A 22,117-nucleotide genomic window follows, 5' to 3' on the forward strand; every position below is an offset into this window, starting at 1 on the left:
TGAGACGTATGTTGAAAACAGGATATTACGATTTCCGGGAAGGGTAACACGTGGTGCCTCGTTAGGACCATCAGGAAGAATGCAATCGGTGCTATTCTGGGCTATTTTCATGAACAAGTCCTGTTAGGATCGCGAAGGTGAGAAAGCAGTCGATGTTATGCTGGAACAGATTTCTATAGCGCGACCTGTGACGTTAGTATCCACAGGTTTCTCACGCGCAGTCTAGACGTATCTCGCATGTCCCGTTAGGATCGCGAGGGAGAGAAAGCAGTCAATGTTATTCTGGAACAGATTTCTATAGCGTGACCTGTGACGTCAGTATCCACAGTATCCTCATCGGACCACATGTACATTAAATTCAAGTTTGAAATGGGAATCAGACAAACCATAACCTACATTATCCTAGGAAAACAGATTGGGAGACATATAGGAGAGACCTTTACTTAGGCTTGTCAGAAATTAAAACCTCGATAAGGAATCCAGTAGAGTTTGAAGAAGTAGCAGACGCTGTTACCTCTGCCAAAGTGACCTCATATCAGGACAACTACACAGTCACCAAGAAGAGCACAAATAGGAGTGTGCCCTGGAGGAATAATAACTTGGAAATGCAAAGACATAAAGGAGAATGGGCTAAATATCGTGAGGTCCTTGTCAGTTACAACCTTGCAATCAGACAATCAAAGAAGACATCCTGGAAGGCATTCCATGAGGAAGTGGAAAGCACTTAACAAAGTACCCAGAAAGTCGTGTTAGACCTATTTAATAACAATTATCACATACACCTATAAACAAGGTTCGTTGTTAATATTACTGGTCTCATTAATTTTCCTATGGTAATTGCCGTATCAAATCTTTTAACCTTATTCTTTTATCTCCGCTGAATCGACAATTTATTAGCAGATATGAGACTTTGAAGGAACATAGATACTTTTGGCTTAATTGTACTCTCGCCAGGTCAGGGCAATTACTACTTGCCCAAACGTTTGGGGGTGAGGATTTTGAAGCACGAGGCCTTACGAGAGCGACGTAGAACAAGTCATGCTGAATGCACCATGTACTCTTTCGGCATTACCTGGTTAGTATACTGAGAAATAATTTAGCACTTAAAAGTTCATTGGCAGTGACTACTCGCCTACCTCCCCATCCTGGTCGGCTTTCCATCAGGTTTCAAAAGCGCCACCCACCTTCGTAGTAGGTGTTTGTGTTAGCTGGGACACACACCCCCGTGTTGTCTGTCGCCAATTCGCAGAAGGACCTCGGTGGCGACACTAATCCTGTCGACCTTGAGGCTGACTGCCCCCCACAAAGGCTCGCCAGAGCTGCGTCCACAGTTACACGGCCCTGCAAATCTCAACAGTTACCAGTTCATCTGTGGCTGTGTAGCTAGAGGAAGCGCTCGGTCGTACATCAAGGAAGGTGAGTCATGTGTTCTGTAATAGCAATATGTTCCCTGTGCTCATGTTCATAGTTCACAAGCAGCTACGATTCATTCATGTTTGAATGAAACTCTTATTTTGTTTTATCAGGCAGTTAAACATTTTCCTGGTTTTTCTCGTAGTAGACTCGCACTATTTGTGATTTGACGCTTCTTACGTATACCTGCTTAATTTATGGGCTGTTTTTTTTTCGCAGTCAATTTTTTGATTTGAAATTCGTAGCAGTAGGTGAAACTACATTATAACAATATATACATATCCAAATCTGTGGAAAGTCATGCATATGTCACTATAAGTTTCAATCGACACAGGTGTTGCCAAAAGCGTCCCTAAGGAAGATACTAAAATTATCAGTCTTGTAATTAACGAGTACACAAAAAACGAGAATTTAACTTTTGATTATTCAAAATACTATGAACTCATTCATCTACAATGCCAGTCATACAATTTTTCTTTTTCACAACTACATTCCATTTAGTAAAATTAATAAATATTAACATACTCGTGTTTGATAATCGTAGCACCTTTATTGTTTATTTCAGTAACATTTGATATGCTATCTAAGAGGATTTGGCTGTTTGCCATATTGTTTATAACAGACGTACACGTTAGAATTACACATAAGATTTAAAAGTATTGAAGATGAAATCAGTTGTTTTATCCTAAATGTCATCACATTCGATAAATGTCAAAGTGACGCTAATTTCATTATAATCTCAGATGAATGTTTTTGATAAAAGCAAGCATTGTTAAAGAAGCAACTTTGATGTACGTGCCAAGTATAAGCGAGATACTGATAGTATCTCTGAATTTTTTCCACTGTACTACTATCTGCTGTTTTTCCACATGAGGCACGAAGTGTCCCTCGATGCATTCCACTGAGACTCTCCTGGTTAGTGAAATCCTGCAGAATTTTCTTGCATTTCTCAAAGCGTTTGTATGGAATACAGAACACAGAACGACAACAATAACATTCTTTAAAACGGAAATAAAGCCTGACGTGTGAAAAATGTAGATGTTTATTTCTCTCTCTCTTACAGTTTTTTCCCCTCCAGACATCGATGATCCCTTCAAAATTTTTTTCTGTACGTAAAGCTGGTATTATCAGGCGTGAATCAAAGTTTCTGGTCCGTTCACACAGGTAACAATGAGCCATCCAGATTAATAATGGGCATTATTGTGTAAAAAAGTGTCAATAGCAGACGTTGAATGCAAAGTCGCCTTTATATTTTTCACCTTTGACTGCAAGTGTCCTTCTAACGCTCATTCCCTTTTTAATATCAGATCTACGTGCATTGTGCATTCAAGGTTCACTAAAACTGGCGATACCGCACTAGTCAATTTGCATTCGTAAAACAAGCTCTGAGCTCTTCAGTTTTACTCATATCTGGTTGCGATGTATTTCTCGATACAAATTGTATCTCTCTACGGGAAATTTTTTTTGAAACAAATAGGCTAACTCTAAATTCTCTAGCTCTTACATCGTTAGTATTGTCTACTCTAAAGCAACAGCGTGTGCGCTATGTGGTTTCCCTGGCAATAAAATTTGTTTGAATTCAAAGAAATATTAAAAAGTTACGCATTTATTGTCACCGTTATTTCTGCTACATTGTTTTGCTGCTTTGGTTTTTTACCTTGATATTTGACATTCAGACCAAATCAAGCAGTCAGTGGATAAGCTTTCTCTATAACTTACTCCTATTCTCTTCAGAATTTCGAACATCTTGTACCATTTTACATTGTCGAATGCTTTTTCTAGATCGACAAATCCTATGAAAGGGTCTTTATTTTTCTTCAGTCTTGCATCCCTTATCAGTCGCAGTGTCGTGACTGCCTCTCTGCCAAACTGATCGTCACCTAACAGATTCTCAATATTTTTTCCATTCTTATATACATTATTCTCGTCAGTATCTTCGATGCATGAGATGTTAATCCGATTGTCCGGTAGTTCTCACATCTATCTGCCTTTGGTATCTTCGGAATTGTGTGCATGATATTTTTCCGAAAGTCTGATGGTACGTTGCCAGTTTCATAGATTCTACTCACCTAGTTGAACAGTCGTTTGGTTGCTAATTCTCCCAATGACTTCAGAAATTCTGATGGAATATTACCTATCCCCTCAGCCTTATTTGATTTCAAGTCCTCCAAAGCCCTCTTAAATTCTGCCTCTAATACTAGATTCCCCCCCCCCCCCCCCCATGTCTTCCATGTCAACACTCGTCTCTTCTTCTAGCACTCCATCTGACACGTCTTCCCCCTAATAGAGTCCTTCAATGTATTCTTCCCATCTATCCGCCCTCCCCTTTGCGCTCAGCAGTTAAATTCCCACTGAACTCTTAATGTTACCACCGTTGCTTTTAACCAGGCAGCGCACGCTCCTGGAAACGGGACGCACAAACGTCAAACACGTAGCTGTTCTTTCAGACCCTTACAGATTACATTGATTTTTAATTACCATGAGACGACTCTTATTGTTATCTTTTATATGTGCCAACAACATGGCTTCTTTTGACCAATTTTCAGACATTGTATTAATGTGAAGATTTCTCCGTGGTCTGACAGACCAGCTGAGTTTACTGCCGGGTTAATTGCCCCGAATGTTGTTTTCACTTTTCTATATGTTGAAACATTCTTACCGATGATCATTCCATTTTCAATTTCTTCACATTTTTTCTGCAGCCAATTTGCCTTAGCTTCCCTGCATTTCCTATTTATTTCATTCGAAAGTGACTTGTATTTCTGTATTCTTGAATTTCCCTGAACATTTTTATACTTCCTTCTTTCATCGATCAGATGAAGTATTTCCTTTGTTACCCATGGCTTCTTCGTATTTATCTTCTTTGTTCCTATGTTTATCATCCCAACATTTGTGACTGCTGTTTTTAGAGATGTCCACTCTTCTTCACTTGAACTTCCTACTCTGGTATTCACGACCGCAGTATCCACAGCTTTCGCGAACTTCAAACGCGTCTCATCATTCCTCGGAGCTTTGGTATCCCATTTAATTCCCAACTAGTTCTTTCGGACGGTTCTCTTAAACTTATTCCTGCTTTTCATCATTATTAAATTGTGATCTGAGTCTATATCGGCTCCTGGGTACGGTACGCTCTACAATGTAATATCTGATTTGCGGCGATCTCTTGCATGCACATACATTTGCGCAGATATCTGTGCAGACAAATCGTAACGTGTGGACCGGCCTTTCCTTGTAAGCGCCAACACACTAAATAAATGCTTTCGTGATTTCTTTTAGGCAACTTCCACTGTGTCTCAGCAGCTGAAATTTGGCATATGAGTTTAAGCGACATCAACTACAACTGGCAGAAATCAAGGCAAGTTTCGACATGACATGTCTGATTATCTCATCTAGATTCGGCCTCACGTGGGGAGAGTACTTGAGCCAATTGGTGATACCTGAGCCCAGAGGGTTCTTTTGTGTGAGGCCCATTATAAATTATTCATATGTTATTGTTATTATTATATGTATAGGTTCATTTTATTTTCATTTATATTTCATTCCAGGTTAAAATATTTCCTTTCATACAACAAAGAGATGGAATCTAAAAAAACTATCTGGAAGTGCATTTAAAAAACTAAGAAAAGAGAAGGAAAGAATTGCAGTTCTAACTTTCAGGAGAGTTGAAAAATTGGCTAAAACCCAACAAGGAGGTGGACACACGTAACACGTCAACAGATCAAGATGAGAGTAATGCCGATTTTGAATCTGATGATACGGAAACACATCCACAAACAAATGATGACAACCAACCATAACCATCAACTTCCCACCATATAGCTGTTTCAGAAAACAGCTATGAAGAGTACGAATCTTCCACATATAGTTCTTTAGATGAGGAAGGATCAGCAGTTGGTTGTCATGATTTACCTCCACTAGAAGAAGACTGTTCACCACAAATAGGTGAAATACTTTTTAATGATCCAAAAAAATGGCATAACTATCCATTGATTACTGATAGTATTCGAATTGTGCTGGTTGAACGTGACCCTCAAACAGTTGACGTATCAACCTTCAAGATTCCCGTGTCGGATGGAGATAGACGTTTCGATGGCAAGTGGTTTTACAAAAAGCTCGTAAATGGTGAAAGTGTGCGAAGACAACGGTTACTTTATAGCCAGTCGGAAGATTCTCTAGTTTGTTTTCCCTGTCTCCTCTTTGGGAAGGATCATCGTGAAAAATCATCTTCATTTTAAGATTTCAATAAAGGCTTCAATGACTGGAAACACCTAAACCCTCTCATTTACAATCACGAAAACTCGTCCAGCCACAGGTTGTGTTGCATGCAGTGGAAAGATTTGCAAAACTGACTAAAACAAAAGAAAACTGTAGATGATGAAATTCAAGAAAGTATTCAGAAGGAAGTAGAGAAGTGGAGGAACATACTGAATGTAGTCATAGATGTAATTATATTTTGTGCTAAGAATAATCTACCACTTCGAGGAACAGCAACGAAAGAAATCATTGGCGAGTCAAGTAGTGGAGTTTTTTTAAGCACGTTAGAAATAATAAGTCACTATCATCCTAAACTAGCAGAACATATGGTATACGTTAAATCAAATAAAATGGCACTCAGTTACTTTTCCCCTATATCCAAAATGAGCTCATAACTTTAATTGGAAGTAACGTGAAGCAGAAAATCTAGAATCAAACAAAAAATGGAAAGTACTTTTCAATCATCTTTGACTGAACACCAGAAAGTGCTCCAAGTTATTAGATTTGTTGACTTTTCATATGGGAAGTGTCAAGTTAAAGAAAGTTTCATTGACTTTATCAACAGTAATGAAAAAACAGGTGAAGACATTTCAGTGGACATTCTTAAAAAACTTAAAGAAGATGGGTTAAGTATTGATAATTGCAGAGGTCAGGGTTATGATAATGGCAGCAATATGGCTGGAAAATATATCGGTGTGCAAGCTCAGATCCTCAATCAAAATGATAGTGGTCGGTTTGTACCATGTGCTGCACATGGTTTAAACCTTATCGGATCGCATGCTGCCGCTGTTTCGCCTCTAATGATTACTTTTTTTTTTATTTTTTGGAACAGTTCAAAAGATATTTACTTTCTTCAGTGGCCTTACAGGAAGGTGGCAAGCTCTGTTAAGTAACTTCAACATTACGTTGAAGGGTCATTGTGACACTAAGTGGTCAACCAAACGAAGAGCAGTCACCGCTTTAAAAAGAACACTGAATGAACCGTGTGCAAGTCTGTAGGAAATGGCTAATATTAACCAAGACAAATGGAACCTGAAAACGTCAGTGAGGGCTCAAGGACTCACGAAGCAAATCCACTTCAAATTCCTATGTCTTTTGCATCTGTGGGAAAGGATTCTACTCTCGATTGATAAAATCAGCAAGTCACTTCAGAAAGACACTGTTGCAGTCGACAAGGCTAGCAAAATGATAAAGGGATTGTCAAATACGATTCAGGAAATCCGAGATGAAGGTATTGGTCGAGCAATCGACTATACAACAAAGTAAGCGCAAGAAATCGGTATCGATGATAATTTTGTTGAAAATCGACGGAAGATCACAAGCCAACGACTCTGAGATTCAAACAAAATGCATGCATGATGACTATCTGGACTCAAAACAGGGGTTTTAGAGGGAAATAAATTTGGTTTATGATCAAATCCCGACAGAACTCGCTAAGAGGTATGAGGTAATGGCTTCAATATCTTCAGAATTTTATTTTCTAACGGGAGAAGCTCTAAAAAAAGAGCCAACTGATGTTCTTCTTAAACATGCTGCAGATTTTGGGATTAAATATTCACATGATGTAGATGTAGTTGAGCTGTCACAAGAATTGGAAGTTTTTCGAATACTAGCTAAAGAACTCATTAACGATGTTTGACAAGCAACACCACTTGACATTCTTAAAAAGATTCAAGAGCTTTCTTTAGAAGATATATATTCGAATATCCAAATAGCTCTTAGAATTTACTTAACACTTCCTGTTACGGTGGCTTCTTGTGAGCGAAGCTTCAGTAAAATAAAGCTAATCAAGAATTATTTAAGATAATCCATGGGACAGGAACGTTTGTCAAATTTAGACATTTTATCGATTGAACATGAAGAGGTAGCAAAACTTAACTTAGAGGAATTAATTAATAATTTTGTGACCATCAAAGCCAGGAAGGTAGCATTTAAGTAGATTAACTGAACTTAATAACAGCGTTAAGTTAATTGTGATATAGGTATTCGTAGCAACTCAATATATTTTCAAATAGACTTTGTAAAATGTAACTAGTTTTTGTATTTAAATGTGTGTTTCTGTTTCTTAATCCTTCATAACACCTTTGATTCTGGTCTGAAAATTAGTTTCTGTCTGTCTTAATGCAGGTTATTCAGGGTTAGCCTAACAGCAGGAATCATTCCCAATGCTTGGAGGGTAGTGAAGGTTGTCTTCATTCTAAAGCCAGGGAGAATTGATCATACCAAGGCCAAGGATATGAGACCAGTCGGTATGTCCTTCTTCATTCTCAAAATGATGGAAAAACTGGTTAATGTATATGTTGGGGAGAGGAAGCTAATTAGGGGCCTTCTACATTCAAACCAACACGCATATCAACCAGGTAAATCATGTGAGACAGCTCTCCACCAACTCGTTGGTAGGGTGAAGAAAGCACTTCCAAGAAATAGCCCTCTGGATATCGAGGGGGCCTTCAGTAACACAACCTTCGATTCTATGGTAAGGGCAGCAGAGGTGCATGACCACTATATGTAGGTGGACCAGGGCCATGCGTAGTAGAAGTTAGTAGAAGGAAGGTACAGGCTACCATGATGAATGAAAAGATAGTAATTAACACCACTAGAGGCTGCCCACAAGGATGAGTTCTGTCTCCTTTATTATGGAATCTAGTGGTGAACGAACTCATTGGGGAACTAAATTTCAGACAATGCTTCTTCCAAGGACACACATATGACCTTTTCATAGTAATACTTGGCAAATTTACTGACACAGTTAGAAATACAGCATAAAGAGGATTGGACATTGTACAAAATTGGTGCATCAAACAGGATCTGAGGGTTTATCCTAAGAGGACTGTTGTGGTGCCATTTATGAAGAGGCATATCCAACACTCAAGTTGGAATCTAAAGCTCTTTGATGAAACTCTACCTTTGAAGGGGATAGTGCAATATCTAGGGATAGCCTTAGATAAGGAACTAACATGGACCCGTCACATTAAGAGCATCTGCTCCAAGGCAAAGAGTACTCTAGTGAGTACCAGAAGGGCTTGTGGCAAAAACTGGGGCCTAAGCCCCAGTGGTATGCACTGGATATACACCACAGTGGTTAGACCTAGGATTTCCTATGGGGCCGTAGTGTGGTGGAAGAAGGTAGAACAGCAGGTTGCAGCTAAGGAGCTTGCTAAGGTACAGAGACTGGCCTGCTTAGCCCTAAAAGGTGGAATTAGCAGCACACCAACAGCTGGAATGGAAGCCATGCTGGACATACCTCCACAACACCTTTGGGTAAAGATGGAGGTGGCAACTGGGGCAAACATACTTTAAACTGGCAAGAACTGGGTCCCATTCAGATATCCAGAATCACACACTAACATAGTGAGTGAGCTAAGTATAGGAACGGCTGGGGAAATGACTGTCGACTATATAATAACTCCCAGCTGCTTCAACAAGCCTTACAGTATAACAATTGGAAGCAGGGAGCAGAGGGGTAAAACAGTTCGACACCATACAGGGGACATTGTTGGGTTGAAATAAGGCCAAAGAGTTGGGTCAGGGGTGTATGGGGTTCAGCCAAGACTGGAGGGCATCATTTCTCTAGGAAAACTGGCCTCTGTATTCCAAGCTGAAATTATTGCAGTCAGGACATGTGTGGAGGAGAATATTCATAGGTGCTACAATGTCCGTACCATCTACATCTATTCAGACAACCAGGCAGCCATGAACTCATTGGCAGCTCCTGCAACAAGATCTAAGATTGTTGCAGAATACCACAGGGTTCTGGTGGAGCTAGGGGGAAGTAATAGCGCAAACCTAGTGTGGGTCCCTGGCCACTCAGGGATCTGTGGCAATGAACAAGCCGACAGATTGGCCAGGATGGGGCCAATGACTCCATTTATTGGACTGGAACCTGTCCTGACAATTACCAAGGCTATGATCAAACTAGAACTACAGAACTGGCTTAGGAAGCAGCACATAGAATATTGGACCAAGGTCCATAAACAAAAACATGGTAATGTAATTATGCCCAAGAGATGCCTTAAAAGAAGCTCTGTAATCCTGGGATTGAACAGGAAAGAGATCAAACTCATGACTAGACTGATGGCAGGCCATGATAATTTCAAAAAACAACTACACGCAATAGGTATAGTGGAAGAAGACCCTAAATGTAGGATCTGTGATGAGGGTGAAGAAACTGCATCACACCTTTTCTTCGAGTACATGTCAAATGGCTCAAATGGCTCTGAGCACTATGGGACTTAACATCTTAGGTCATCAGTCCCCTAGAACTTAGAACTACTTAAACCTAACTAACCTAAAGACATCACACACATCCATGCCCGAGGCAGGATTCGAACCTGCGACCGTAGCAGTCGCGCCGTTTCGGACTGCAGCGCCTAGAACCGCAAGTCCACCGCGGCCGGCGAGTGCATGTCATTGGAGAGCAAAAGATACGGGAACTTCGGGACAACTAGACCTGAAGAAATTGTGTCTAACAAAAAACTGGTAAAGGGACTCCTTGCACTATTCAAGGGCATTGGTTGGCTTTACTAGATAAACAGAGAGCGATATCGCACAATAAACTCAGTTTCGGTGTGGGTTCAAATGGTTCAAATGGCTCTGAGCACTATGGGACTTAACTTCTAAGGTCGTCAGTCCTCTAGAACTTAGAACTACTTTTACCCAACTAACCTAAGGATATCACACACATCCATGCCCGAGGCAGGATTCGAACCTGCGACTGTAGCGGTCGTGCGGTTCCAGACTGTAGTGCCTAAAACTGCTCGGACACACCAGCCGGCTCGGTGTAGGCAGTGGTGGATTAGACCTAAGCTGTTTCAACTACCCTGTTAAATCAAATCAAATCAATCAATCCACAGGTTTCATGCACGGCGGGTAGATGCATATCGCATGTCCCATTAGGATCTCTAGGAACAATGCAGGCTGTGTTATTCTGGGAAGCATTGCAACAGATTTCTATAGCGCGTCCAGAGGGGGACTTGGCTGTTATTATAGAGATATGTGACGTCGGTATAACACTGAGAACCTTTCAGCTGCTATGCAAACATCTCTCAGCGCTGGACCCGCACCACAGCTATGCATCATCGTGCCAGCAAAGGTGCCTTGGTGAACACATATTTCGACAGGAATTTCTCAGGTGACAAGTATGAAAGGGCTGCACCCGCCTCATGCTTGTGGTACCCAAACGGACACCTGTGTGTGGCTCGGCAGCTGACAGCTGCGTCGTCACTTACTGAGGGCCACTGGTGCACCCGACTCCTGGGGGTGCGTGTAAAGTCGGCGGCATCGGTGTCAGGCATCAGGTGGCAGGATGTGTTTTTTATTAGCGATCTTTTGTCTAAACTATATGGATTTCACCGAGCAATAGAATGCTGTGAATTAAAAAAAGTTACCCATACATCTGAAGTATATTGGTTTAATTAATTTGCATAAATTTTTATATCAATGTGGTGTTGGTGGTACAGTAGTTAATGGGAGGGTGTGCATAAGAGGGTGACATGGAGCAGAACAGCAGGTTAAGTGCAGGACATTGCATAATTTTTATGTAAAATGCAGTACAATTGTTTAAGGGAGTGGGTGACAAAGAAGAAAGCGCCAGAAATGGCGTTCAAAAGCATGTGAAATTCGAAAAGTGTACCACAAAATGGTGGGAGGACATAACTGATTACTTAATTTTGTATCAAAGGAGGTACAATAGTTTAAGGAAATGGGGGTAGCTTGGAAAACCACTTATCAGAACCATAGGTTAAGTGCTGACAAAGGGCCGAACATTAGGTTAAAACACCCAGAGAACAGTGACGAGCATTAGGTTATACAGCATGTTTGTCCCATGCAATTACACCTTACAAGACCTACATGTTTCCAAATAGCATAGAATGATGAGCAAGAGAAATCCAACCCCACAACCTGAATTTCTTATAAATAAACAATATACCCTTGAATTTCCTGTTGTGATATCCTTCCTCTCCACCAATTTTTATATATTCTATACACTTCCTTGAACCCCCTAAATTGTTTAAATAAACAATATGACACACATTGTATAGATTGTTTAAACAATTTTCCATACACTACAATCGAATTCCCTCCAAATGACCGATCAACTGCGTTTTTTTCCCGCCATTTTCCGGGAGGAAGTGCGGGAGGGGAGGGGTTTTCCAGAAGGGGAGAGGTTAATTAATTGATGAATTTAATTAAGTAGTCAATAAAATAGATAAGAGTGAGATGGGCTATTCCAACAACTCAGACCTGAAAGTGTACTTGTAGCAGCAAGGGGTAGGTTTCTTGTGTGAGGAGGGAAGTGGGGGAGGACATTGGTTAAGTACCTGTCAATCAAAAAGAAGGGTCCTTTTAGCAGAACAATAGGTTAAGTACCTGTCAATCAAAGGAGAACAATAAGTTTGCCCCTAAGTGCATATTTTCCCCTGATGTAGGCAACCCACAGTATCACAATGGACCACAAACGGCTTTGTTCCACTACTATCACGGTCAGTTACATCAAAGCCCAGTAGACTGATTAGGAAGGGGAAGGTTACATGCGGCGACCCTAGTAACAGGACAGTACCAGTTTGGTATTGTTCTTGGCTCGAATATTTCATTGTGCAGATTCATAGCGAATTAAACCCTTTCACTACAAATAAAGTTACTCATGCATGGCAGTAGTTAGTGGTGGAAATATGCCACAAAATTTCTAAATTTGCATTAATCAGTAAAACAGGTGACATGATGGTCACAAAAGCAACTGATAATTTGATTGTACTTAATGGGGAACAATCCGTAGAACAAATGGAACACTGACAACAGAACCCATTGTTGAAGATCCAGTGACTAGCATCACTGCTGGTGTCCCTGAAATACAGGAACAGAGGAAAATGGAATTTCTGGCTTTGACAGATGGTAAAGAATTCAGAAAAAAGTCAAAACCCAATCCATTGACGGTGGATATGAGGAAACTATTAAGAAAGAGCCACAGTTGGAGTCAAAACTAGTAATAGTTGGAGATATAATCGATTTGTTTAGCATGTACAATTGAGGCTCAGTCCGAATCAGTTACTGATAAAATTGATGCCCAGTCCAAATCAATTAATGCTCAATCGAAAGCAATCAAGATTGTGAACAATAATATTCGAGTTGTTAATATGAAAGTAGATGAAATCAAGAAAGAAATAATTGTAATGAATGCCAAAATCGGTAATCTCAAACATGACATGACAGAGGTACAGTCATAAATAGAAAGCATAAATGGTCGTCCTGAGACAGAAGTACTGAGTATTGAACAGAAACTGGAACAGTCTGTTGAGCCCATTATTGAAAATAAAACGTAGCATTAGCGCGAAAGAACTATATAGAAAAGTTTACGAATTTGCAAACTATAGTATCAGACATATTTACTAGAGTGAAGAAACAGGTGACTACATGTAATAAGAAAAAGGGGGATGTGGAAACGTTACCGACGACCACTTGCCAAGAAGTTACGAAAGTAACAGAAGTAGAAAGGAAAAGCTGCACCATCTGTCATGCCATGAACATAACATTGAAATCTTAGCGAAGGAGGAGCGTTTCGATACCCTCAAGAAACAGCGTGGATTTCACACTACCGACTTCATTAAAAATTGCGAAAAGTATTGCCTGAATCATGGACAGACGAGAGAAAAATTAAAGCTGTTATCAAAATTACAGTGGACGGGACTTAGGGATGGGGCCTAAATCTCGATATTGTGAATTTGAGCTTTCAAGAATGTAAGAATACGTTCTAGAAAGAATATTGGTCAGAGCAGAAGCAGGAGACTGAATGGTGCGATTTCGTGGTGTCAAAACCCTGCGACACGAACTCTCGCGGCTCGATGAAAGAATTTGACAATTGGAGCCTCAAATTAGAATATTTATGTGATCGATGGACTGTATCGGAGATCGTCTGGGAGTTGTAGAAGAAGCTTCCAGATGATTCCAAGAGGTACATAGACAGTAATTACAGAACAATTACTGCATTCTTAGAAAAGCTCTAAGATGAAGACAATTGGCGGAATAACCTAGAAAATTTTAAGAGTCGTAGTAATAGCAACAATTATCACAATGGCAACCATTATAATAACAAAAGCCATGGCAATAATGGTAACCATCACCATGGTAATAATAACTCACATCACTATAACAGCAACAGTCATAGTCGGAACAACAACAGCAGGAATGACAGAGGTCAGTATCATGTGAATGTGGTATGTGCTTCTCAGCAGAATGATTGTAGGCAGGAAAAAATTAGCAATTGTGACAGCCAGATATAAACGGGCCTGTTGTACTTAGTCACGGAAACTATTGACCGCGAAGGTTTGGAACCGACTGGGTGAGGGCAGACCTTGGCGGCCCAGAAGAAAGCCTAGGCAACGTCCCTATGATAGATCCAGGTAGATAAATCGGCGTTGGAAAGATGTGCAAGAAGACAGAGTGAGTAATGTACCTGTAGTAACAATAATTGAAGATGAAAAGGCAGTCGACAAAGCGATGAAAACAGATTACCGGTCAGTGTAGAAGAGGCGGCCTCTGTTAAGACAACAATGGTGCTGCAGGCTCCAGTACAGTGTGTCCGCTGGAGAAATTAAAGAAGCCGATATCGTATAAAACTTCCGTTGTTCACTAACTTAAAGTAAATTTAATTCAATCCTTCAATAATCAGAAGTAAACTGCTTGCTTTTTTTCTAAATTTTGCATTACGTTACACTGAGGTTACTGAAAGTAATTTTTTTACATAACAAAGTTGTAGTTACATTTATTTAACCAGTAACTCCATTTAATTTTACTTTCAAAATTTAGTATTTCAGAATAAGAAACTGCAAACTCATCGCTTTCTGATTCATTTGTTTTCTTGTGTACTGTTGTGTTGTGCAGAAGTGTGACAGTATTCTGTTGAGATGCTAGTGATTATTTGCTTAAATTTCTTTGCCATTACCTTTATCAAGATTATGGAGATTCATTGCCCTAGTCGGCTGGTGACCGTTTAATTATCCCCTTTCTAGCTAATCAGTGTTTTCTTTCTACTATGAATAATTTTTGTAGTAAATATTACGTGGTACACTTTTCCCTCCTGTGTGGTTTGTCAGTGATTGCAGTATATTCCACCCATTTAAAATTATCATCAGCATTTAGATTATGTTTAGAATAGATTCTTCCTTCAGAATGAACTGTTGTACACTTTCCTCCAACTAACCAGTGTTATTTTCCTTCATAACGATAGCCTTATGCATTGTAAAATTTCATTACATGTATATATATCGTAATCTAGTCGGCCGGTTAGGAAAGGGCGGTTGCAGATGGAAATGAGAACATGTCATAGCTTCACCAGCTGCATACAAGGTGTAAGGCCAGCGCCGGACAAAGTTTTCGCCTGCAGCACAAGATAGTAGATCAGGCAGTATGAGTAGTTATGGTGGTGTTTCTTATTGTAAAAATTAGGAAGACTTGAAACCATACAGAAACTTGGAGAAGGACAAATATTTTGTTAATTCCTTGCCCTGCATCTCCAAACTATATATAGGTACTACAGTTCAAAGGGGATTTGCATCCTTTAGAATGAATTCATGTCTGTCACCCAAACATTGCCTCTATTATCGTTATTTTGTTCCATCCAACAGACAAAAACTACGAACTATAAAAACTCCACTGATATCGCGTAGGGGAGAACTCAATAAGTTATTACTGTGCCTCTCTCTTCTGATACACAAAAAAAAAAAAAATCTGGGAGCTAACATCGAACACAACTCGTGGTCCTGTTAAACAGACAAGTATTGCTCCATTGGAGCAATTGGTCAGTGATCAAAGTCACTTGCATAGGCCAGTGTCAAGTTTCGTCACCTTGTAGACACCAGAATTCTGTAGAGGGCTTGTAGTTGACTTTAAATTATGGATGACATTTTTTCTCAAGTTGTTATTTGTAGAAAAGGCAATATTACATTTGTATTTAATCCGAAGCAACCTTTGAACCTGGAATGACACTGGATCTAAAAATGGAATTGAGAAGAATTTTTTCTCCGATTTTTCTGGGACGCTGATGAAAGAACCAAGTGTAGTATCCTTCTTGCCATTCTTGTTTCTGAAGATATCATCTACCAACCGAGCTTCGTAACCATTATTGACCGCCACTGTTTTAATAAGATTAATCTCATTATTAAAGTTTTCTTTCGAGAGGGGAATGGAAAGTGCTCTGTGAATAGCCGAGAAAAAGGAAGCATTTTTGTGAGAGGCTGGATGCTTAGAAGGAGCTGGAACGATTTGATCAGTTTGAGTCTCTTTACGGAAAATGTTGAAGGAAATTCTGTTTTCAATTAATGACAACGTAAGATCGAGGAAAATTAATTTATGATTTTAATTTTCTAGTAGACAAGTCAACTTAATATTATCATGAAGATCATTAAACAGATTGGAAATGTGGTTGATCCCATCAGGAGGACCTTTGTAGACTACTAGTACATCGTCAACGCATCTACAGTATCCCGCTATTGTAATCACTTCATGTACACCGTTCAGGTGTTTATTTCCCTCTCTGCAGTTACGAGAGATGCTTACAAAATAGCTTGTTTTATCAATTAGCCACCTAGATGGCGGTATTGTCTTGAAGTTGCCGTGGCGCACAAGTCACATGATGTTTCAGTTTTGTGTTGACTGTAGCAGAGTACACATGGCAGCCCCTAGTGGCTTGTAAAAAAATGGTTCAAATGGCTCTGAGCACTATGGGACTTAACATCTATGGTCATCAGTCCCCTAGAACTTAGAACTACTTAAACCTAACTAACCTAAGGACACCACACAACACCCAGTCATCACGAGGCAGAGAGAATCCCTGACCCCGCCAGGAATCGAACCCGGGAACCCGGGCGTGGGAAGCGAGAACGCTACCGCACGACCACGAGATGCGGACTAGTGGCTTGACCCCTGTTGCATTTTATTTTAATTCTGACTGTCTGACGCTATCAGGTATGACCGCAGCTTTCGTATTTTTTGGTACGTTATGCTGTAACATTTAGTTTTAATTTTGTCCGAAGAAGGTGTCCCTTGTGACACCGAAACCTAGGTTACAAATTAATTGTGTTCGCAACTGAGGGCTGTGTTTTTCAAAATTTTGTACATACAATTATGATTGCCCATCTTTCCTGTGTGGACGGGAGTCACCGAGTATTCTGGCATTCATTACATGAAGCTGGAGATTGAAAGATCTCCCTGCATTGTCTCTGACCAACCCTCCCTATAACACTGTCACCAATTTAATTTCCAGCTGACAAGAAGCATAAGGGTACTACACCTGTCATATTCCACCTCTTGTGAAGGAACAGAGCAAGCCGGTTCTGAAACTGCTATTGAGTGAAGACTGTTCCATACCAGTATTACCCATGGCATCTATCCAAGTGTACAAGATCTCTCCAGATGCGCGCATGTCGAGGAGGTTAGCACCCTTGATCGGTACATAGCAGGTATGAGAGTTTTGTGATGATATAACAGGTGATTAAGAAGAAACATGTGGTTTATGAACGATGGAGCTCCAGACGGACTGAGTTTGAAGCATTTTATGTAAATCAACTGCGCTGTCAGATCCAAAGTATCGTCTGGGGTCAGTACCAAGAAAAATATTGGTAAGAGAGAAATGACTGTAGAAGATAAACACATGCACTCCTAAGGCTACACGATTCTGCACTTGAACACAGTATAATATTAGAGCCATGTGGTATCCAAAATGCAACTTTTGTGGACTACTAAGCTCTTAATACTCTAAAGCATATATGTCCAACGTCTGACATACATCCACTTTGCAAGTTTTGTATCCCACTCACTACAGTGACAAACTTTAAGATGATAAAACTACTTCCTTCTACACCAAAGACAAATGTAAAGTCTTTGTGATACAGACACAATATAGCTTTGCGGAGGAGTATAGCGCCCACTGTTCACATCAAATGGCTCTGAGCACTATGGGACTAAACATCTGTGGTCATCAGTCCCCTAGAACTTAGAACTACTTAAACCTAACTAACCTAAGGACATCACACACATCCATGCCCGAGGCAGGATTCGAACCAGCGACCGTAGCAGTCGCGCGGTTCCGGACTGAGAGTCTAGAACCGCGTTCACATCCTATCATGGTTTAGACACTGTGCTATGCTCATATCCAACCTATAAAATGATCATCAGCAATGGAGAATGTCTCTTACAAGGAAACAGACAAACACATAACAGTGGTGTATGACGTGTGAAATTACATGCAATGCTGCTCTAACCCCAGGAACAGAACACTATCTCTTCCACACGCAACATCTGTCAAGCAAATTATACACATGGGTTGCAGTACCTCACAAACACCTGTCACTAACTTAGAATCACCATAGTTCTGAAACTTACGACTCCATTTCTGTCCAAGACGCGGCAGGGGAATGGAGTACGGCACATAACTCTTCAGTCATCTAGAGGAGATTGACAAAACATGTTTTCCATCAATGAACGTATTTCATCACAAATGCGATGAAAATCCTCTGCTGACTGTGGTATGAAGAGGTTTGCTGTTTACGATCACAGATAGATACTGCTCTAAGTCACACACAGAAGATGTACCTGCATATGAGATGAACACCGGCTGTGTCAAACATCTGATACACCCTGAGCCAACAATGAAAAAAAATTGTTACGTGTACTATAAACGACTTGCAGCAATATCCCCTCTCTCTAGAATGCATCATCAGACTGACATGAAATCACACCCCATTACAAACCCATCTCAATCGATCACTCCATCCACTTTCTACATTCCTTTAACGCAGATGCAAGTCCATTTAGCGGGAGATGATACTCTTTTAGAGGAAAGCATCAAAGACGGCAGTCAACTTGCATGTATCACTACCTCAATAGGGAACAGTACAAGATTGTTGGAAAACCATACAGCAACTGTTCTGTAAGGTATTTGTTACTTCACAGCACATGCCTGTGATTGGTGGAGAGTACAGAGAAGCACATTATAAATAAACTTTCTTAGGGTTAAAAACATCTCCACAGTCTTGCACAGGGTCAAAGAAGCGATCCATTCTCTAGTTGTATATCATTAACGAGCTTCCAACAGGAGCGATTTATTTACAGATACCTGTGTTGTTACTAGATTATTTTTGTAATGTCTTGCATGTTTGAGTGCTTACTAGGCACAAGCTTTTATTTTAATAACAGCGTAGCATACAGTACCGCCATTGTTATCGACGCTCGTATCGTATAGGTTTTTGTTTGTTTTGGTTAGTGCAGCTCAGTGTCGTTTAGACCTTTAGTGAGAGAGCACTTCGAATTCCTGCTGCTAATAAGCCAAGTACACCATTCGTTTGTTAGATATTTTTATGAGCTTCAAACAGGAGTGAATGCAGTAATGGATAGGAACTGTGATTACTGTGTACAGATGCGCGTTCAGTTGGCGACCCTTCGCTCACAGCTCCAGGCAGCATTGGCTTCCGTCACACAGCTTGTGGCTGCTGCCAAGGGGCATCTCTGTGGGAGGTTGGACATGGGGATATGAGGGAGTCGGGCACGTCCATGTCTCCCTATTGGTCTGCTGCTGTGGCTGCCCCGGGTACTGTCTGCACTGGGGTTGACCCCACACACGTGCCCGAGTGGGAGATCATTCCAGAGTCTGTCTTTCTGACAGGCCGATTGTAGGGCCTCCCCAGTTCGTTTGACGAACAGGTTCCGGGCGTTATCTGTGGCTGACGATGTTTATGAGCTGGATACAGTTGTCCACACTCTTCCAGAGGAAGCTTCCCAACCCACAGGGTCTGGGCATTCACAGAGGGTGGATTTGCTGGAATTTGGGAGCTCTAACGTTAGACGCATAATGGAGCCCCTTAGGAACATGGTTGCCAAGGTGGGGAAGGAAGCCAGTGTGCACTCCATCTGCATATCGCGGGGAGTCATTCCGGGTCTGGAAAGGGTGCTTCCGTATGCCATGAAGAGTACAGGGTGCAGCCAGCTGCAGGTGGTGGCTCATGTTGGTACCAATGACGTATGTAGCATTGGATCAGAGGAGATTATCTCTGGTTTCAGGTGGCTAATGGAAATAGTAAAGAATGCTAGTATTTCTTGTGAGGAGCTCACCATTTGCAGCATCGTCGATAGAACTGGCTTTGGTACTTTCGTGCAGAGTTGAGTGGAGGGTCTGAATCAGAGGCTCGGGCGGTTCTGTGACTGTGTAGGCTGCAAATTCCTCGACTTGCGCCATCGGGTGGTGGGTTGTCGGGTTCTGCTTAATACACTCCTGGAAATTGAAATAAGAACACCGTGAATTCATTGTCCCAGGAAGGGGAAACTTTATTGACACATTCCTGGGGTCAGATACATCACATGATCACACTGACAGAACCACAGGCACATAGACACAGGCAACAGAGCATGCACAATGTCGGCACTAGTACAGTGTATATCCACCTTTCGCAGCAATGCAGGCTGCTATTCTCCCATGGAGACGATCGTAGAGATGCTGGATGTAGTCCTGTGGAACGGCTTGCCATGCCATTTCCACCTGGCGCCTCAGTTGGACCAGCGTTCGTGCTGGACGTGCAGAACGCGTGAGACGACGCTTCATCCAGTCCCAAACATGCTCAATGGGGGACAGATCCGGAGATCTTGCTGGCCAGGGTAGTTGACTTACACCTTCTAGAGCACGTTGGGTGGCACGGGATACATGCGGACGTGTATTGTCCTGTTGGAACAGCAAGTTCCCTTGCCGGTCTAGGAATGGTAGAACGATGGGTTCGATGACGGTTTGGATGTACCGTGCACTATTCAGTGTCCCCTCGCCGATCACCAATGGTGTACGGCCAGTGTAGGAGATCGCTCCCCGCACCATGATGCCGGGTGTTGGCCCTGTGTGCCTCGGTCGTATGCAGTCCTGATTGTGGCGCTCACCTGCACGGCGCCAAACACGCATACGACCATCATTGGCACCAAGGCAGAAGCGACTCTCATCGCTGAAGACGACACGTCTCCATTCGTCCCTCCATTCACGCCTGTCGCGATACCACTGGAGGCGGGCTGCACGATGTTGGGGCGTGAGCGGAAGACGGCCTAACGGTGTGCGGGACCGTAGCCCAGCTTCATGGAGACGGTTGCGAATGGTCCTCGCCGATACCCCAGGAGCAACAGTGTCCCTAATTTGCTGGGAAGTGGCGGTGCGGTCCCCTACGGCACTGCGTAGGATCCTACGGTCTTGGCGTGCATCCGTGCGTCGCTGCGGTCCGGTCCCAGGTCGACGGGCACGTGCACCTTCCGCCGACCACTGGCGACAACATCGATGTACTGTGGAGACCTCACGCCCCACGTGTTGAGCAATTCGGCGGTACGTCCACCCGGCCTCCCGCATGCCCACTATACGCCCTCGCTCAAAGTCCGTCAACTGCACATACGGTTCACGTCCACGCTGTCGCGGCATGCTACCAGTGTTAAAGACTGCGATGGAGCTCCGTATGCCACGGCAAACTGGCTGACACTGACAGCGGCGGTGCACAAATGCTGCGCAGCTAGCGCCATTCGACGGCCAACACCGCGGTTCCTGGTGTGTCCGCTGTGCCGTGCGTGTGATCATTGCTTGTACAGCCCTCTCGCAGTGTCCGGAGCAAGTGTGGTGGGTCTGACACACCGGTGTCAATGTGTTCTTTTTTCCATTTCCAGGAGTGTACATCAGGAGTCCACCACACACAGGAACTGGGGTAGCGGGGACTGTGTGGAAGGGACTGGGCGGTTTCTTAGGTTAGAGGGTCTCCGGGAACCACAGAAAGGGCGTCCGTCTAGAGAGAGACAGGTAAAACACAATAAGCTAGTTGTAGAAACAATCGGTATTGTAGTTGTAAATTGTCGTAGCTATGTTGGGAAAGAACCGCTGCTCAAAGCCCTAGTAGAAAGCACTGAAGCTCAAATAGTTATATGTACAGAAAGCTGACTAAAGCCGGAAATGAGTTCTACGGGAATTTTTCCAAACGACCTAACAGTGTTCAGAAAGGATAGATCAAATATAATTGGTGGTGGAGTATTTATTGCTGTCAGAAGCAGTTTACCTTGTAGTGAAATTGAGGTAGATAGTTTCTGCGAAACAGTGCAGGTAGAGGTTATACTTGAAAATCGGACTAAACTATGAATTGGATTGTTTTACAGACCCTTCCGACTCAGAGGATATAGTTGCTGAACAGTTCAGAGCAAATTTGAGTCTCATTTCAAACATCTACCTCATTCACACAGTTATAGTCGGTAGTGACTTCAATCTACCCCCGATATGCTGGAAATATTATACATTTAAAGCCGGCGGCAGCCATGAAACGTCATCGGAAATTGTACTGAACACTTTCTCAGAAAATTATTTTAACAATTAGTTCATGAGCCCACTCGAAACGTAAATGGTTACGAAAGCATACTTGACCTCTTAGCAACAAATTATCCTGGGCAAATACTGAGT

The sequence above is a fragment of the Schistocerca cancellata genome, chromosome 4 (assembly GCF_023864275.1).
Source record: "Schistocerca cancellata isolate TAMUIC-IGC-003103 chromosome 4, iqSchCanc2.1, whole genome shotgun sequence".
Classification (NCBI taxonomy): Eukaryota; Metazoa; Arthropoda; class Insecta; order Orthoptera; family Acrididae; genus Schistocerca; species Schistocerca cancellata.